This window comes from Leguminivora glycinivorella, chromosome 5 (assembly GCF_023078275.1).
Source record: "Leguminivora glycinivorella isolate SPB_JAAS2020 chromosome 5, LegGlyc_1.1, whole genome shotgun sequence".
NCBI lineage: Eukaryota > Metazoa > Arthropoda > Insecta > Lepidoptera > Tortricidae > Leguminivora > Leguminivora glycinivorella.
Window position 1 is genome coordinate 26,354,284 of NC_062975.1, and position 16,536 is coordinate 26,370,819.

Sequence of the window (16,536 nt, forward strand, 5' to 3'; positions counted from 1 at the left end):
ATTATGTATAAGGTAAGGAATAATATTTAGAATACCTAAAATATGACAAATTTGCATTCTATTCAAATCAGTACGAGTATACTTCACGGAGTCCAAAACTATACGCAAATCAGAAGTCCAAAACTAGAGAAATATAGATAGAGACTATAGAGAGCGATTGCGGGCGCCGGTCGGCTCGAGCGCGAGTACTTGCGCCGCCGGCGTACGCGTCTGTGTGCGTGCGCCACGCGCACACACAACTTTACTATACAGGGCCTCTCTGTGGGTTCCGCCCCCGTCAACGCGACGGCGATAAAGACCTAAAAATCTGAATTCGTGCTTGCCTCCTGTATCGTCTTAATCCTTTAATGATTCCGTTAACGTGAAACTTTAAGTAGACAGGTTTTATGAAGACAATTGGCCGGTGAGCCCTACAATTTTAAAATTTGCCGCCCTTTATACATGGTGTATATTCTATGCTGTTTCTTCCTATCCTAATAGTTTCAATATCAAGCATACACTATCACTGCACGTTCGCTGTTTATACGCCGAAAGTTGCAACTCAAGTAAATGAAGTAAACAAAACAAACAACCTACCTTCACCTTCATTGCCGGCCGCGGCCGGCCGGCTAACCGAAACAGAAATATACATGAACTTCCTGTGAAAAAGAGACAGCGAAAGGCGGCTCGTGCGTCGGCGAAAACGCTCGGCTCCGGCGCTCGCTACAGTCGCTATACCTACTCCCGCGCGGCTCGGAACGAAATAATATTGGTTTTAGGAACGCTAAAATTCTGTTCGTTCATTTAAACGTTACTGTAAGGAACTGTTCTTTGAGGGAACGAAATAAGAACCGAAACCGAAATTATTTTGTTCCCACTGAACAAAATTTATAATGAACCGTTCGTTTAGGGAACGATATAAGAACCGTAACCGAAATTATTTTGTTCCCATTGAACAAAATTTATAGGTAACGGTTTAAGAACGATATCAAATGGTATTTGGGAACGGGTTCCGATCCCTGGACTTATGTGTTTTGCAAGTCCCATTTTTTGTCTAACTATTAACAATTTTTTTGCTATTGTTGGTGTAGAGTTGGTGTAGAACCTATTAATTTAAAGTGCTTAAACGATTTATGTTTTATTTAATAATTAGCCTATATACTTGATTACCTATACTACTTCATAAGCAGCAGTGTTTTTGTCTTCATTACCTTCAAAATATGTATTTTTTATTACTACTTATTTTAAGCATGTTTGTTGTATAGTTGTGGACATCTGTTATTGGCTATGTTGCCTATGTTTATGGTCACTTCTGTTTTGCATTTCTTTTTGTATCGCTGTTGATGCCCCAAATAAGTAAATTAAAGTAATGTTTTGTGTCGGTATATACGGGCCCACTCTGTATAAAACTCCATATGCCGCTCTGCTTATCTGACCTTCGCGATGACATGTTTATGGTTATTGGGCATCTCTTAAATTATACTTTCTAAATTTTATGTAACGTGAACTGTTGGCTGGCGGGTTAGATTGGTAACAATTCTTTATTTGTCTGGAAATATGGCACCTGTCAATTTATTATGACACGAAATACTTGTCAAAAATCTGGGTCTTATACTCCAAGCAGGTTCACCTGGTTCATGTCTTTCTTATTTTGAAATCAACGCCTAAACAAGCCTCATTTTCTTATCGAATTAATGTAGATTCGCATGAGATAATATCGTTTTAATTTAAATTATCTTGTAATAATTACTTATCTGAAAAATAGGCAATTTGTATTATGTTGCTAAACCATTTGGCTAGCGATTAGGTACGTCGATATTTTCTGCGACCTAATAAATACGTCCTTTATGTACAGTTTCCCATGCCCATCAAAATTTTACCCTGTAGTAGTTGAGTCTGTTCACTCAACTCAGATCACCTGGGTGAATTAAACATACATACATACAATCACGCCTTTTTTTTCTCAATACAATCACGCCTGTATCCCGTCAAGGGGCAGAGCACATGAACCTACTAAAGTCTCAGTGCAAAGCCGCAAAGGCGTTGAATGAAAACGAAAATGGTGACAAAATTGTGACATGGCAGTGACAGGTTGCCAGCCTCTCGCCTACGCCACAATTTAACCCCCAATCGCACACTCGACTTCTACGACACCCACGGGAAGATAGGGGGTGATGAAATTCTTATCCCTTCACCACACGGGCTAATTAAAACTATATAAATACACTTAGTTCACATATACCGTCTCAGATTACGGGATACATTTGTAAATATGTGACTTTATAAAGATAAAGGGACCTTCTTGTCGACGGCGCTTACGTCCCGCGGCGTCGTATTTGTACACGAACATCGCTCATAATGTCGTAAGCGCCATCGACAATATTTAAGGTCCCTTAACAGGGTGTCCGGTAATTAATGGACAATCTTTTAACCACCAAGAGGGCACCTTATACTGGTCCAGAAAATCGACTTTAAGGTTTAGTAAAAGTCACCTGGTTTTCGAGATTTTCACACTTTTAAAAATTTTAATGGATATTGAATAGAATTTTAATACTGCCTAAAATGACGGGCACCCGGTAGACAATATCACATATATCCAGTCTATCGTTAGGTACCTAATTACCTATATAGCACACCTATGTATGTATATAAAACCATACCAGCTGCTTCCTTATTCGTTATTGAAAGCAGAAAATAAGATGATTAAATAGAAAACATCCTTGGAAGTTAGCGATATGTGCACTGACAAAGAGCATTAGAGATATCGCGTAGGCGTCAGAACTACTGGCGAGGTACACTCAGCTGGATTGCCTATTAAAATAATTTAATAAATAATCATACCTATCGGTAGAATTAATAAAATATCCCCCTCGTGTGATCCCGTGTGTTGACGGGTTAAGAATTTCACCACCCCTTTTCTTGCCGTGGGTATCGTAGAAGTCGATTGTGGGGTAGGAGTTAAAATGTGGAGTAGGTGTCATGTCACAATTTTGTTTTCTTTCAATCCAATTAGTGGCACTGAAAGTTGAGTAGTTTCATGTGCTGCTCTGCCTACCCCTTTATGGAATACAGGAGTGATTGTATGTACGTATACCTCTCTTTCCAAGTCATTAACAGTGTCAAATGGGCGTCTACGTGTTGGCTTTGGCTCCGCACGTGCATACCTACCAAAGATCCGGGACATCATAGTTCAGGGATGAGAAAGACATACTTAAATCATCCGATGCTGCTCACATTTTTCAGGCACTTATAACCGTTCCCTTGTGGATTGCATGCAGATATTGAAGTTTTTCTAACAGTTATTTTTGAATAGGTAATTATGACAAAACCAAAAGAATACAATGCCAATGTAACCTCTCTGAGCCTGGGTTTTATTATAATTAGTGTCAAGAACTTGCAGATGATATTCAAAATAAAATTACATAAGTTAGAAATAAAGTTTCGTAGATATAATTAGATCCGAGTGTACATCGGCATGGCGGTACCAGCATGACACGTGTCGCGAGGAATGCCGCCGGCAGGAATGCGACGTACATAGCCTACCTAGCCTCACGCACACTAGGTGCAATAGGTACCAATACCTAAGCACCAATGGCATTGCAATATTTTGAATATGTTTTTGATTTTACAGAACGACGTAGTTATATAACCTAAGTGCCTAAGCCTTTCTCACTTGCAAGACCGTATGCCGACCATAGGAAATTGCCAGGTAAGTAAAGGCAATCAATGTCTCGGAATATTTAACAAAATCTTTTATTTAGAACCCTGAAAATCAAAACAAAGAGTTTGACAGTCAAGTGGGGTCATGGGTCTTTCCGCGTTATGGCAGTATTTTGACAATTTCATACTAACACAGGCACTATTTTATACGAAAGTGACTGCTATTGATTTAAGCCAAAAGGAAAGACTAAACCTAATGGTTATATTATGTATGTTGTCAATAATAAATGCTTCCTTTTTATCAAAAACGATTGTTAATCAGCTCTATGTAAGATCTTAAAACCTCAATGTTATAAAGCTGTTTACAACTCTTCAGATATCATGAAATAAAACTATGGAAACGGATTAAATCGCGTATAATGAATTTAAAATACATCCCGACGTTTCGAACTCTTTACAGCGTTCGTGGTCAATGGGTGTGTGACTGAGGAAAAATTAAAATGTGCAAAAGCTACCCACTTACAAGAAATATTAACGAACCATGACCACAAATAATATAGATTTCTAAGGCAGGTTCACACACTATTAATAAAGCCAGTTATACAATATTCAAAAAATTTACAATTACTCTGTTAAAAAATAATTAACCAATTAATCTACACAAAATTGACAAAGAAACAAACTGCAAATGTCCAACACCATACAACACAAATGCCTCACAGCCTTCTACTTTTAATGAATACTTTCGGCAATCATTGGTCCAAATATTCGGCTAATTTTGATTGACAATAAATCCTTGCATACCTTACTAATGCTCCGTTTGTATGTAAATGTTATTAAATAAACTACTACGGAAGTGGGTTAAGGCCGGAGGGTCTCCGGTAGTATCGAAAATCGACTACATTTTCTTGTGTGCATCTCAGTCACATTATACTAGACCGATAGAGATAGGAATAGAATGCCGTGGTAAGTGGTAGTTGTTTGGCTAATGTGAAGTTTTTGTGGCGATATAAATAGTAATTTTAGTTTGCTGATGTTGAAAGTTGATTGAGTTGTTGTGGCCGATTTGTAGGTTGTTAGGAATATTGCAGTAATGGCTTGTTTGTTTATGTCAAGCACTTTGAGCTTAGGCGTGAAGTTCTTACGTGTTTAGCTATTTTTGATTACAGCTGATATTATGAATACTAGGAGTAGCAGTAAAACACTTTGTACCAGAACACACACAAGAAAAAGAGCTTATCACTAATACAAAGGCGAACTTATCCCTTTAAGTTAAGAGATATTTTCCAGTTAACCTTTGAGCAATTGATGGAGAATTGGAGAACTCAAAGTCAAAGTGGTATTAATTTTTATTTTTGAATGTCTAAAAAAACTATTCCAAAACTGTTTTTCCAAAAGGGGTAGATAAAGCAAATGAAAATGCTCAAATTTTTGTACCATTCCTATTAGCCATTGGGTTGAAATAAACTGAAATTGTAACATCGCAGTGGCAGACTGCCAGCCTCTAGCTTACGCCACAATTGAATTCATATCCCACGGTCGACTTTTACGACACCCACACGAGGAAAGGGGGTGGGGAAATTCTTAACCCTTGGCCGAGGAAGTAGTCTTTATCAATATGATATTTTTGCAATTTTGGTACTTCTATAACGACTGCTGATAAATTTACATACGCAGAGTCAGGTTCTTAAACTGAGCATCATTAACAACTAACTGATATCGTCCCATTAATGCAAATACCGACTAAGTGACTTTTTGATGAAATCGAGTTTTTAGCACCTATAGAATAAGGTTTTCAAGGGCTACAATATGTTAAAACCCATGTATTGATACGACGCTGCATTCAAAAGATAGCTGTCGCATAAAGTTACTTAATGGTCAATTTTTTGCATTTTAAACTGCCAGAATGTGATATGAATATTTAATATAAACTTTTATGCTTTATCCGCCAAGTAGAACATTTTAATGGTGTATAGTGTTTTTTTGCATTTAAACATTTTGTTAAAGTAGCCATCTTATGTTCTACAAAAAAGTTTAATGTGTACATATTTGATTTTTGCAAATAAAACTATCAACAAAATTATTTATTTTAAGCCAGGCTAAATACACCAAATGTCTTTAAGATGTTTTTCCAGAAGATGTTTGTTTACAAACATCAGCAATGTCATACTACCAAAAAGTTGTATAGGGACTATAATTGGTTTTGCATGTGATGTGACGAAGGAAAGGATAACGGTCTATTACTGCAAATACCGACTATGTGTAAATAGGCGATTTTGAGATAATGCGGTTTTAAAGTTTGAAGGCACGTTTTATATGAAAACATGAAGAAATGTACGTTATGTGTATGGCATTTTAAAACCTATATTTTTTTGTTTATTACTTTGTCGTATATATATTCAGAATGTATTTAGTTGACGATCAAATACGATTTAATGAAACAGTCGAATACCTACTTAGTTGGTTTTTCCTGTAGAAATAAATGTTTGCATATTTCTCTTCTTTATACATATAACCCATTGTTTGTCTTAAATTAAGCTTCGTTTTTCATATGATGTTTTCGTGATTAGCAAAAAGTGCGTTGAGAACCTCCTCCGTTTTTTTTAAATCGGTTAAAAATACACTAACACAAACGGTTTAAGCTGAAGGAATCGAATTTAGTGTAATTTTATGTTTCATAACTTCGATGACCGTTACTAAATTACAGTGTTACATTTAAATCAAATCTTTTTTGCCACTTCACCGACTGGTAAATGCTCTCTTAGTTCTTCGAAAACGGACGAGGGAGTTGCATTTTATCGACAAAATCTTGTGGTTTGCATTAGTGCAAGGTTATTTCATACTAATTTTAATTTGGTAACCTAAGCTGGTTGGCAAATAACCTTAAATTAACCTTTGAATTACGATAGATAATACAAATCGGTTCAGACGTCTGTGAGTAATCGCATAACATGTATCGTTGTTTTAACAACTCGAAGTGGAATTGGCCTACGAAACTAAATTCACTGCGCCAAAGTCACTGTATTGTAGACGTAGGTAGATGATATTCTTATTATTAATAAAATAGTGATAAAGTTATTAAACGTCATCTTCATCGCTGTTGATTCCCATACAGCGACATCTAGCATCTATTTTTAACGCCTTACCAGGTGAGCGTCGAATCGAGCCCTGCATACATTTACAATGAACGGTGAATCCGATTCGACGCGTCGCTAATGGACGTAGTTTTATAAGAAATTCAGAAGGCGGTTAAGTTCATGTCGAGATCTGGATGTAGCACAAGGCAAGGAAATCAATGCCACAAATTGAACTCCTGTTCAGTAGAACCACCTCAAACCTCGTAACGTATCATACCATATTTCTATCTCGGTCTAAAGCTCGATAAACAACTAGCTATCTCTGCGTTCAAGAAAATGGACTTACGCAGACGTTTTGACAAAGGTATCATAACTAAATAGTACCATGAGTGCTTCCAATCACTTAATACCTAGTTAGTCTAGCATTGTCAGCCGTGTTACGGATGTGTTTGTATCGAATTCCACCAGCGATGAAGATGTTGTTTTTTATCACTCTTGCGCAGTAAGTGTGCAATCGCACGCAGGCGTATCAGGAGTAAAAGAAAAAACTTTTTCCCAAGGGAGTGTTTAAATTTGTATTTTGGACTACCATAAATACTTTTTTATCTTTTTATTGCAAGTGTGATGAAAAACACTGCGTGTAACTGGGGGCGTAAGAATATTGCAAACATGATTGCTTTAAATCGCCCCAGAAACCTATGTAATTACCGTTACAGATTACTTTTTCTTACTTATTACTTCATCTACGCCTACATTTTAGTGACTTTGGCGTAAATGATTACTAGAAAACTTTAAATAAACTATTACTTCAGGTTATTGTGCGTACAAAAACTATTTACCTATATTAAATGTAACAGTGTAGATAGTGAAATTTTGAACATAAATTATGGCGGACTTCGGATTGCTGAGACAGTGAACTAGTATGTAGTAAGTACCTATGCATATTATGCTAATTACCCAAAAACGCATTAACCGATTTGTAAAATTCTTTTTGTGATTTCAAGAGAATGCTATTGCGTTACTTCTTGTTAAATTTTACTGAAATAGTTTAAAGTATTTTGTGAAAAATCTCCTAAAACCGGTTGAAGAGGATTTTTTTCAAAAAATTTTTTTTGATAATAATCCTTCAAAACCTCAAATAAAGTATTATTAATGATTAGTAATGTTAAAAAACTTTTTATTACAAATGTACAACTTTAATTACCAATGATAAGTGAAGTTTTGTAACATAAAATTAGAGCAGCTATACTTCCTGCAGCTAAAACCGCCTATGTCATTGAGAATATTTAATATATTTTGAAATAAGTTCAAAACTTTTGTATATTTTTCTTTTTTTTGCAAATCATTAGTAAAGTGTATGAAAAGCAAAGCTTAATCAAAGGGAAACACTGCTTTATATGTATTAATAAAAGAAATATACACATTTTTATTTCTACAGGAAAAACCAACTAAGTTTGCTACTATTTTTTTTAAATCGTAGTTTTATCGGCAATCAAACACAGCCTGGATAATTTTTACGATTAAGTATTAAACAAGACAATACGGGCTGTAGAATGCTGTATACAAATAGTAATTTTTTTCATGTTTTCATAAGAAATCGTACCTTCAAACATTAAAATCGCATTATCTCAAAATCACTTTTTTGCACATAGTCGGTATTTGCAGTAAGGGGACGATATAATGATGGCAAATCTGGCACGACAACCATATTTTAATTTTTTCTAAATGTCACCACTACGGATCCTTTTTCTTCAACTGACAAAGTATTAACTTTAAAAAAAATCTAGGGTAGGTACCTTAATATTGAGTTGTTTTTTTTTTTAATAATTTTGCCTTATCTATTTTTATTAACTTCCGACGCAGAAACGACGGGGTGTTATAAGTTTGACGTGTCTGTCTGTCTGTACGTCTGTTTGTCTGTCTGTCTCGCGAAGCTCTCGAACGGATGAACCGATTTTGATTTCGTTTTTTTTGTCTGAAAGCTGAGTTAGTCGGGAAAGTTCTTAGCCATGTTTCATGAAAATCGGCCTACTATGTCGCGGTCGGGGGTTTTTTCAAAATTTTAATTTTGTGGTTATTATCTTTTTTTCATTATATTATAGTTAAGATAATAAATCTAATTAATGTTTATTATTCCATTTTTTTTGCCGTCCTTAGTGGTCGACCACACAACGCCATTTTTGTCCACCATAACTCCCGTCCCATAACTCCGTTCGACAGGACCAAATTGCGCGCGCAAACATAATGTTGTTTGTGTGACAGCTAGTGGTGTGCGCTGGGAATATTCCCGGAAAAAAATATAATTCAAAAGTAGTTGGAGCAGATTTTTTTCCAATTTGTTTGAAACATCAGCTCAAGTTATATTTCGTCAATGTCATCAAAAAATTATCAGGAAATAATATATTAATAATTATGTAATTGATTATCAATTTTTAAAAGTTACCTATATAATTCTTGCTATTTTTTATGTCCATAGAAGTTGGGATCCATCAAATGCTGTCATTGCCATAGTTGCATTTTAAGACACTGGATTATAATATTATGGAAGGTACGAATTAAATTAAATGTTCGTATTTCTAAAACTTAACGTTATTGTTACTTTTTTCACTACAAAAAAAAATGTATACTATAATAATTATAACTGAGTATTTTCAGTAATACATTTTTAAGTATTATGTTTAGTTATATGAAAGTCTAACTAAAAGTACTAAAATTTAAATCGATAAATTATTGTATACTTAAACATCAATCAATATTCCCTAATATTCCCAGGAACGTAGAATCTGACAACACTAGTTGACAGCCCTACCGGCCGGTGTAGGTTATGAAGCGTCTCGTTATCTATGCTTTATTATTCGGTTAGGGGTGTCACACTTTAATAAGATAGCTGAATTACAAGCTGTCAATATGCAAAAGGTGTTATTTATTACATTTCAGCGGTGTTTGTTATTTATAAACGGGCAGGAAAGAAAGTTAACTGGAGAGTAACAAATATATGTGAATACATAATTAACTCCTAGTTTTATTTATAATGAAATAAGTACCTACTTTTCCCCCTTTTTCGCCACTACTGATACCTCTAAACTACGTACTAGCGCCTAGATGGCTCGGTTCTTAAACATTCCTATTTTTTAAATTGCATACTTTTGTGAGTGTGAATGAGCTTAAATTATGTGTACATGTTCGTTAACAACATAAACAAAACTGCAAGTTAATAAAAAGATGCGCCATCTATCATTCCACCATATCATTGGAAAAACGAAGCCTAGGAAGATCTTAGGAAACTAGGCTCTTCATTTGAAGCATAGGGCGATCTAAGGACTGTATCGTTAAGTATAAGGACAAAACAAACCTCGTCTAAATGTTGACATGTGCATAATTTTGTATTATTATGTTCCGAGAGTATGATCTTAAGGTATTGGTAAGTACTATTTGATATAAGAAGGTCTGATATTTTTTTTATTTTAGGGACTTTATGGTACTTTCATTAAGGTCTAGCAAATAAATTTCGGACAACCCCTATCTGGCTTAATTTGAGAATATTTCAATGACTCTTTGTACGATTTCACTAAACAAAGGTTAATATGCTGCCAAAATATATTCTTTAAGAGTCGTCTCCATGGTTTTTCCAATTGTGTACTTGTAGAATAAATGCGGCGAAGTTATATAATTTAAAAAAACGCAATTTTGAGCAACGTTCCGGATTGCCGTAAATTTTTGATGCTAGCAGGATGAGAGAAACAGATAAAAAAATTAGCCATAGGCCAAAGTCTAATTGACATTCATGGTGTTTGAACAGTGCTTAAACCAGATCGATATAAACAATGTATGATAGTCAAATTCGACATCAAAGTCGGAGTTAGAGTAAGCACCATGCCACATTCTCTAAATGGCCGCCATACACAGATCCTGAACTATATTTTTTTAAATAACAGTGGCTAGACTATGTCCAGATATTCTGCTTTGTGGATCATGTGTCGTTGAGGTTCGCACCATACAATTTTTTTTCGCAATCGTATCGTCTTTTACGCACTTTGTGAATTTTCTAGTAGCATTTGTCCGGAATCGTAATTGGTACTCGGGAGGACTAAGTCAATACTGTCTAAACCATATGCTTTACGTCGAGTTTCTAGGACAAAATGTGTACCTTATTATGTGCCTTATTAAGCCCATGGCTTGTTATAAGAAAAAAATATAATAGCAAATAAATACGGCTACTCAAAGTTGTCTTCATACTTAACGATACAGTCTTTATGGTGCTGGGGACCAAGATCTACTTTGCATTGTCACAAGTAAAGCCTGACCAGATATATATGACTCTTGTCAAGAGGACGCTGTTATTCTCATGTTTTTGTAGGAGGTAGGGCATAGCGAATGATATTCCGCTTTGTGTGGTAGGGCACAGCACAGCGGATATCATCTCGCTCGAATCTAGAGCAGAGCTCAACTGGGGAAGTACCTCCGCCTTACAGAAGACCGCAGCCAAATAGCACTAGACCCTACTCATAGCGTTGTGTTCCTGCCGGTGAGTAAGGCTGCCAGAGCTCAACGAGGGTGCGGTGTGCTGGTGACGGAAGGACCTACGGAACTAAATTTGTTCCGTCTATTGTCTTTTGAGTCGTCGGCAACCCGAAACCTCCTTGGAACTTCTCCTTTTTGCTTTGTACTTAACACAGCAAAAGGGAGTGTACAAGTTTCTAATGGGTTGGCAACGCGCGTGTGACACTTCTTGAGTTGCAGGCGTTCATAGGTTACGGTGACCGCTTTCCATCAGTATGAAGAAAATTGTTCCAATGAAATTGCGCAAAATGGCGCGAAGTCCTATATTTCTGGTCAGGGTATACGCATTTTCAGAATATCTCTGGTCAGGCTTTACCTAAGTAAATATAAATACATAATAAATAAAAATAAAAATGATTTATTCAGTAGCACAGATAGTTTACAACAATCAGGTTGGTGCCTCTTTTTAAGTATAAAAATACCTGTGTCAAGAGACACCGCTCCTCCTAAGCTAAGTAAGTATGCAATGAGTCCCAGTAGGTAGGTAACTACAAGCGTATGCGCAGGTTGGGTGTAGGAGGCACCAGGTGTGTGCGCGGCCTTATGTACACACCCACCACGCAAATGCTCTCGGATTTATCGCTATGACGAAATGGGAACTGGGCGAGGATATTGTGGTTATGGATTTTTTTTTTCAGTTTTTACCGCCAAGTAGGATTGGACGGGGCAGGTACAACTAAAGTTAGCGGCGTCACTTTCACGCCTGCCTGGACAACTGGCCGAAAAGTGGAGAATGTGGAACCAAGTCAACCAGAGGAGGGGCCTTTCTCAGCCAGGGAGACACCCAGGTTAAAAAAAAGATCTAAAAGGTAACAGGGCTGAATAACAGAACGCCAAATAACGATCCCGCGTACTGATTAATACAGAGTGGGGCCTGTAACAAAGGCGAAGAATTGAACTCTAGGCTATTCTCCTTATACTGATCAACATTTGTTCGGCGACTTTTAAAAATAACTTGTATTTTGATTTTTATCACCCTTGAAAGTTTTTTCTAAGAGGTAATGTATTACGAATTCTGTTAAGTCTAAAGTGTGACAAACAACGTCAATGACAACAATAATGGCGTACATTGAAGCTAATATTTATTTTGTATGAAAAATAAAAAATTTAAAGACTTCATAATTTTTAAAAGTCACTGAACAAATGTTGATCAGTATAAGGAGAATAGCCTACAGTTCAATTCTTCGCCTTTGTTACAGGCCCCACTCTGTATATGTTCCGTTCCCAAGAAAACTGTACCACATTGTCGCTTAAAATAATTAAGACGCACCACATAGGGGTAATTTACTAAAAAGCTAGCCAAAATTATTTATACAGGGTGGGGCCTGTAACAAAAACAAAAAATCAAACTGTAGGCTACACTCCTTAAACTGACCAACATTTGTTCAGTGACTTTTAAAAATTATGAAGTCTTTAAATTTTTAATTTTTCATACAAAATAAATATTAGCTTCAATGTACGCCATTCTTGTTGTCATTGACGTTGTCTGTCACACTTTGGACTTAACAGAATTCGCAATACATTACCTCTTAGAAAAAACTTTCAAGGGTGATAAAAATCAAAATACAAGTTATTTTTAAAAGTCGCTGAACAAATGTTGATCAGTATAAGGAGAATAGCCTACAGTTTAATTTTTTGCTTTTGTTACAGGCCCCACTCTGTATACATTTTTATAAGTAGTTCCATTGTGTCAATCCAAATATGCTGTTTTAATTTGTTTTTATTTGCATCGAGCAATGGCCAGCTTTTGTAGTAAAATACACCTATGTGCGCACTAAATGTAATAAATTTAAAGATACGAGCAAATTTCATCCTTACGGTAAGTCACAGGGTATCTCTTACTTGGGATTGTAACATATATGTGGGCCCCTTTTATCTACGAAAATATTTTGTCAATCCTATCCCCAGAGCTAAAACTAAACAGCTAGCTCTTTTATTGCTCTTTGTTTCCTCACTTAGAGAATACTCCAACAATGTCTGAAAACTCATAAATTCCCTCAAGAAATCCTGCAGCATTACGAGACCACATTAAAAAACATTAAACCGCGATATTAGCTCCAAAGCCCGTAATCTTCAACCCTTCCACTCATTACGGGAGATAGTCTCCGCAGAGGAAGGGTTAGCTGATAGGGAAGTGTTAAGTAGCACGGAGATAATGGTATTAGTACTGAAATAAAGTCATTATTTACGTCTAAGAATTTCAGGGGTTGTTTAAGTTTCTAAGTAGATTTGCGCACTTTTATTATGAGCTATTTATGTAAGTATCTAAGTACCTACGGTGACCTGAGAGCTGGCAACTTTCTTGTATAATGTATGAGCAATCAGCATTGTGATACAGCAATGCAGAGGTTGCAGGAACTCTGTGATAATGATTTTTTTTTTAATGATTATACTGCGCAACCTAATTGTTCTACAATATTACAATCGTCTCGATGAGTATTTATTTATTATTATAATACCTGTCGACTGACACTTTGTGCTATTTTTATAAGTAGGAGGTAGGGCATAGCGAATGATATTCCGCTTTGTGTGGTAGGGCACAGCACAGCGGATATCGTCTCGCTCGAATCTAGAGCAGAGCCCAACTGGGGAAGTACCTCCGCCTTACAGAAGACCGCAGCCAAATAGCACTAGACCCTACTCATAGTGTTGTGTTCCTGCCGGTGAGTAAGGCTGCCAGAGCTCAACGAGGGTGCGGTGTGCTGATGACGGGAGGACTTACGGAACTAACTTGTTCGTCTATTGTCCTTTGAGTCGTCGGCAACCCGAACCCTCCTTGGAACTTGTACACTCCTTTTTGCTGTGTTAAGTACACACACACACAGCAAAAGGGAGTGTACAAGTTTCTAATGGGGTGGCAACGCGCATGTGACACTGTTTGAGTTGCAGGCGTCCATAGGTTACGGTGACCGCTTTACATCAGGCGAGCCGTATACTTGTTTGCCACCGACGTAGTATAAAAAAAAAAATTTGAGTCTATTATAGTGTGTATTTTTGATATTACCGCTTATTTAAAGAGTTATTAGCTGCGGTCAGCAGGGTGAGCTATTTTCCTAGTAATATGATAAATAAATATAAAATAAATAAATAAATATTGGGGACACCTTACACAGATCAACTTAGCTCCAAACTAAGCAAAGCTTGTACTATGGGTACTAAGCGACGATATACATACTTAGATAAATACATACTTATATACATAGAAAACATCCATGACTCAGGAACAAATATCTGTGCTCATCACACAATAAATGCCCTTACCGAGATTCGAACCCTGCCGGCGTATCATGCTTTCAATTTTATCACTTATCTGCGTGGATAAGACACCTGTCACTCTCACACTGACATACTTGCCAGAACGTGACGGATGCTTTATCCACGTGGATAAGTGATAAAATTGGAAGCATGATACGCCCGCAGGACCGCGGCTTAGCAGGCAGGGTCACTACTGACTGAGCCAGACCGGTCGTCAATGATGTCGGTCATGTCAAATTAGTAAGAAAATACGAGTAGATCATCCCCGGCGACCTCTGGTTATTAGTACGAGTATAAGCCCTACGGAACATTATTTTCATATACATGTATTCAAATTTGCCTGCAATACCTTTCTGCTGAATATATTTACTAAATATAGTTACTAAAAAGTTACTGTATAGATACGTACACGGAAGAAAAACCAATTTTTTACTATCAACAACCTCACAGTTGGCCTCCTGTCCTGGCCGCCATTATTGCTGTCAAATTAATTACGAAACTAGACATTGAGAGCCTAATTAGAGAACCTTCGAAGCCCTCGCATTTTGGTACAGTTAGTGGTGGCCACAGACCTCTTACCACTAGATTGAGCATGTAAGAAAAGTGTGTAGAGTTAGTAAAACCTAATTCTTATCTCCTGCCGTATGCCTACATAGACTCGAAGGTATTAAGGGGCACACGATTTTTTAAGAATGCCAAACACCACTTTTTTAGGGTTCCGTAGTCAACTAGGAACCCTTATAGTTTCGCCATGTCTGTCTGTCCGTCCGTCGTCCGTCCGTCCGTCCGTCCGTCCGTCCGTCCGTCCGTCCGTCCGTCCGCGGATAATCTCAGTAACCGCTAGCACTAGAAAGCTGAAATTTGGTACCAATATGTATATCAATCACGCCAACAAAGTGCAAAAATAAAAAATGGAAAAAAATGTTTTTTTAGGGTACTCCCCCTACATGTAAAGTGGGGGCTGATTTTTTTTTTTCATTCCAACCCCAACGTGTGATATATTGATGGATAGGTATTTAAAAATGAATAAGGGTTTACTAAGATCATTTTTTGATAATATTAATATTTTTGGAAATAATCGCTCCTAAAGGAAAAAAAAGTGCGTCCCCCCCCTCTAACTTTTGAACCATATGTTTAAAAAATATGAAAAAAATCACAAAAGTAGAACTTTATAAATACTTTCTAGGAAAATTATTTTGAACTTGATAGGTTCAGTAGTTTTTGAGAAAAATACGGAAAACTACGGAACCCTACACTGAGCGTGGCCCGACACGCTCTTGGCCGGTTTTTTTACTGTTTTTGTCAATTTATATTTTCAGGTGGTTCATACAGTAAAAGACAAATTGTTGTAGAACCTCTTCAATGGATACCTAATGAATTGATTTTAAAGATCATGAAATAATTATGTTTGAACTACCATTTTAATATAAAATATTGTTGCAAATGTAAAATTGGTAATGGTTTATGGTTTAAGATCCCTTTTGTTATTATAAATAAAATCGATCATTTAGAAATTAGAATACTTTTGTTACTTATATTGAGTACTTATATAGTAGGTACTTTATGTGTGTAAGTATCTAATTTTATTACTGGCACAATTTTTTTGTATTTTCCATTACTTTTACAGAAGTAAAAAGCATGGGATATATGTAGGTACCTAGGAAGATAAGCAGCGTTCGGATTTACAAATGAATGATTTTAACAAACGTGGTTATGACTAATAATATATATACTGGGTATGTAGGTACGAGATATAATGTGGCCTCTATTCAAGGGAATCTCTGTAGTTGCAACATAAATTATACTAATCCGAACAAGGCCCGCAGCAGATAATTAGTGGGGAATAGCGAGCGATCAAATATCGGCCAGATGTGTGATGCTCGTAAAATATGGACTAAACTCAAGATAACTGCTTATGCGAATGTGTATATAAAATAATTTCTAAGAAAAAAAAAACCGCCTTCCTTTGGGGTTCTGGTGATAAATACTTTCAAATGTTGGATTA